Source organism: Triticum dicoccoides, chromosome 7A (genome assembly GCF_002162155.2).
Source record: "Triticum dicoccoides isolate Atlit2015 ecotype Zavitan chromosome 7A, WEW_v2.0, whole genome shotgun sequence".
NCBI classification, from domain to species: domain Eukaryota; kingdom Viridiplantae; phylum Streptophyta; class Magnoliopsida; order Poales; family Poaceae; genus Triticum; species Triticum dicoccoides.
Window position 1 is genome coordinate 670,435,660 of NC_041392.1, and position 4,493 is coordinate 670,440,152.

A 4,493-nucleotide genomic window follows, 5' to 3' on the forward strand; every position below is an offset into this window, starting at 1 on the left:
ACAAACCCTAACCTGGGTGGCGTTGGCCTCGCCGCCGCCGGAGCTCCTCCGACGAGCGGCCTCGCGCGCGGCCTCTTCATGCCGCCACGGATGACCTCGGCGGCGGGTGGCGTCGCGCCGGCGCCGGCCTGAGCCGCCGCCCCCTCCTCCTCAAAGCTCCCCAATGCGGCGCGGCCAAAGAAGGGCAAGACATCGGCGAAGAAAAACAAGGCGGCGGACGGCTCCGGCACCTCCAAGGCGAAGAGGAAGAAGCTTGCGGGGCGTGCGACGGGCGCGGCCGCTGCCGAAGCGCCGACAAGCTCACTCGTTGAGCCGGCGGCCGGCGCGCACAACATGTTCGACGAAATTCCTCCAAGGTAAAAAAATTCTAACTTCTCATTTTTTTGTTATTTTTTGAATGCATTCGTCACATATAGATAGCTTATTTGCATTGTGCAAAAAAAATTGTAGTCTCAATGATGATGCATACATGTCAACGATGGGTGTTGGCTCCAACATTTCGCATTGGTCTCAAACCAATGACATGCATTTTGAAGACCATGAGTTCGAGGTGGACGAGGAGGGTGAGGGCATTGTCGACGCACCGAAAGGAAGAGCGGGCAATTACACCAACACCGATGACATCTTACTATGCAATACTTGGTTGCAAGTGTCGAGGGATCCATCCGTTGGAGGCGATCAAAGTAGAGATGCTTATTGGAATCGGATGAAGGAACACTTTGATGCTCGCAACGTGAGTGGAATTGACCGCTCCAACCGATCACTTAGGTCCCGGTGGTTGACAATCAACTCGGATTGTCAAAGGTGGGCGGCTTATCAAAAGGCGGTTGACAAGTTGAACCCAAGTGGCACAAATGAGGACGATAGAGTAAGTGTCATTTCATCTTACATGTTGGTGCTAAACTTGCTTTGTTTTGCTTGTTGTTGGTGCTAACTTGCTTTATTTTTATGTAGTTCAACATTGCGCAAAACTTGTTCAAAGAAGAGGAGAGGAAAACCAAGAAGGGGAAGATCAAGAAAGGAAGGGTCTTTACTTTGCCTCATTGCTATGATGTTTGAAGGATGATGAGAAATGGAAGAAGCGTGAAGATTTGGATGATTTGCATTTGAGCGACAAACGGAAGCGAACAATTAAGTTGGATGATGATGATGATGAGAATGATGCATCAAGTGATGACGGCAAGAGAAGCCCTACACCCAACTCGGTTTCATACTCGAAGCCAAAGCGACCGGATGGGTGCAAGAAAGACCAAACCCAAAAGAAGAAGAGGAAAGGAGATGATGAGCTCAAAAATGCTATGAAAGCTATTGTGAAGGCAAGAAAAGAAGCCAACGGGGTGAGGAAAATGGCGAGGACCCAAAATGCCGCGGCCGAGGAGAGGAGGGTGGCGGCCGAGGAGAGGAAGGTGGCTTTGGAGGAGAGGAAGATGAGCAATGAGGAGCGAACTAGATTGTTGGAATGGGAGAAGCACTTGTTCTTCTTGGACACAACTAACCTCAATGCGGCGCAAAAGGAGTATGTCAATCTTGCCCAACAAGAAGTCTTGATCCAAAAAAGAGCCATGGTTCGTGCAATGGGTGGCGGTGGCATCGGCGCCATGGGTGGCGGTGGCCTCGGCGCCGTGGGTGCCATGGGTGGCTTCGGAGGTACCGTGGGCGGTTTAGGTGCAATGGGAGGCATGGCTGGCTTTGGAGCACCCCCCGACGCTATGGCCACGATGGGAGGCATGAGTTTTGCTTCTCTCATGGGAGGCATGGGTGCACCTCCGGCTGCCATGGGCGGAATGTCTTTCGATGAGCCTCCTCGCACACATTCCCATGAAGATGCCGTTGAAGATCTTGCCAACACCGTCAGAGCTTCACGTGATGCGGTGCGCGATGAGGAGAGGGAGGAAGATTCATCTTCGGAGGCGGAAGAATCGTCTTCCGAAGATGAGGACGAGGACGAGGAATGATGTGTCTTTCCTTTGTGTATTGAACTTGATTTGCATTTTGAATTTGGTTGGATGAACTTGTGGGCATGATTTTAAACTTGTGGGCATGAACTTCATCAACTTGTTTGTGTGAAATTTTTATTGTGTTAAAAATATTCATCATTTTGTGTTGAAAAATGCCATATGCAATGCACCGGTGGGTCGCGCACGCTGCTGGAGCGACGCGCGCGCTGCATTTTAGCGCGGCCGCTGGAGCCAGCGCTGCGCGCCGCGCCAAACCAGCCGATGCGCGCGCGGTATATGTGTTTTTTGCGCGCGGCGCGACCGGCGCCTGTTGGAGATGCTCTAGCTGGCAAGACCATCACCCTTGAGGTCGAGCCCTCTGACACGATCGACAATGTCAAGGCAAAGATACAGGACAAGCAGGGCATTCCCCAGATCAGCAGCGTCTCATCTTCGCGGGTAAGCAGCTGGAGGATGGGCGGACTGCCGGACTCTTGCTGATTATAACATCCAAAAGGAGTCGAGCCTCCGCCTTGTTCTTAGGCTGCATGGTGGCATGCAAATATTTGTGAAGAGGTTGACCGGCAAAACCATCACTCTTGAGGTCAAGTCGTCCGACATGATTGACAATGTGAAGGAGGGCATCCCCCAAGACCAGCTGTTGATCTTTGCCGGCAAACAGCTTGAGGATGGGCGCACGTCTCTGGTGGATTACAACATTCAGAAAGAGTCTACTCTCCACCTTGTGCTCCGCCTTCGTGGTGGGCACTGAGTTCTTTGTGCTTTGGTAGTTTGATTTGCAAACATGTCGGTCCCTGCTGTGGCCTCTTCCCCGTCGTCTGCAATCCTGCCTTTTAGCAGTTCAGATCGTAAAGTTGGTTGCTTAGCGTGATTTCTGTTAACCATTACCTTTGTCCCAAAATTCTTGTCTACAAATCTAAGACACCCTTGAATCCGCGGAAGACGTGGTGCTGCAACCGAGGTGATGAGAAGCCTGTGTACGCCGCCCCGACAATCTCATCTGCAGCCCTCCCGGACGCGGACCAGGGGCTCAATTGCGCAGCCGCAACTATCAGACCAGCCATGGCTAGAGGCAGCCTGAGCCATGGCTAGAGGCAGCGACCGGTAGAGAGCCATGAAACTGAGGCCCAAGCATCCACCATCTCCAACTCATCGGCCAGCCCACCTTTGGCAACTGCTGCTCTTCGCTGCTTGCTGCCCCCGCCAGCGGCTACACAGCCAACCAACTAGAGAAGGTTGAAAAGGGAGAAACGGCCACATCTGATCCTCATAATTCAGAGGGGCTTCACCGGAAGTCGATCTGGCGAGCTCCGTGTCCGATAAACATTCAACAGTTTCTATGGCGCCTTGCACATGACAGCCTACCCCTGCGATGCAATCTGAAAAGATGAGGAGGGGAGTTGGATCAAATATGCCCTGTGTGTAACCGTTTTGATGAGGATGGTGGACACTTGTTCTTCAAATGCAAGCCGGTGCGGAAGATTTGGCAAGAGTTGGGCATTGAGGAGGTCCGGCAACAGTGCTAGGATTTGTCCGATTCAAAGATTATTGTGCACTGGATTTTAGGCCATCTAGAAGCTGTGTTTTGATTTTCGGCCGAAAAAAATGGATTTCGGCCGAATTTCGGCCATCTCGGCCTGGGGCGAAAAGTATATTTAGGCTGAAATTGCTCAAATTTGGCAAATTTTCGTCAAATTTAAGTCAAATTGCAGTTAAATTTTGGTCAAATTTCAGCCGAAATTTTTGAAAATGGCCGAAATTCAGCCATCTCGGCCTAGGGCGAAAAAAAAACTCAAACCGAAAATCAAAACACAGTCCAGAAGAGCTCAAATCAAAATGTATCGCCCTACTATGGAACTGGTGGAAGAGCAGAAATAAGGTAAGCCAGGAGAAGAAATCTCTGAACATTATCGTTGTACTTCGTCAGGCTCGACGCGACGCTGCCGAGTTTCTCGATTTTTTGGGCAAGCAAAGCCAAGGTAAACCTCAAACCTGCTCAATGTTGGGAGCCCTCTCCACATGATGTCCTGAAGATTAACATTGATGGTAGCTTTGTGGCTGATCTGAAGAGAGCAGGCTGGGGCTTTGTGATAAGAGACGTACATGGAGAAGTAATGGGTTCAGGAGCGGGTAAGATAGACCATGTTCAAGACAGTTTACAAGCGGAGGCAGTGTCCTGTGTCCAGGCTATGAATCAGGCCATACAATGGGGGATGACCAATGTCATGGTCGAAACAGATGCAAAGCTGCTCGTCCAAGCCGTCAACAATTCAAAGAGTTTCGATCTTGCGCCCAATGGTGTCCTGTTTAGGGAGATTAAAGCCCTGGCTATGTTGCACTTTAATTCTTTTTTTGTTGGTTATTGCCATTGGTCATGTAATAATGTTGTGGACGCATTAGCTACGCATGGTTTGAAGATGGTGTATGAGCCCCAAGCCGTTTGGCCGGGTGATGCACCTACCTTCATCCATGATTTGGTTGCCGGCGATCTGGCGCAACATAGTGGTTAATGGAATGAGATGTTCCAAGTTAAAA

At 50.6% G+C, this 4,493-nt stretch overlaps 1 pseudogene; it reads left to right on the top strand.

Annotated features, from left to right (window-relative positions):
- Positions 1-2,709, top strand: part of LOC119331662 — a 6,133-nt pseudogene extending 3,424 nt beyond the window's left edge.
- Positions 2,710-4,493: the final 1,784 nt, after the last annotated feature.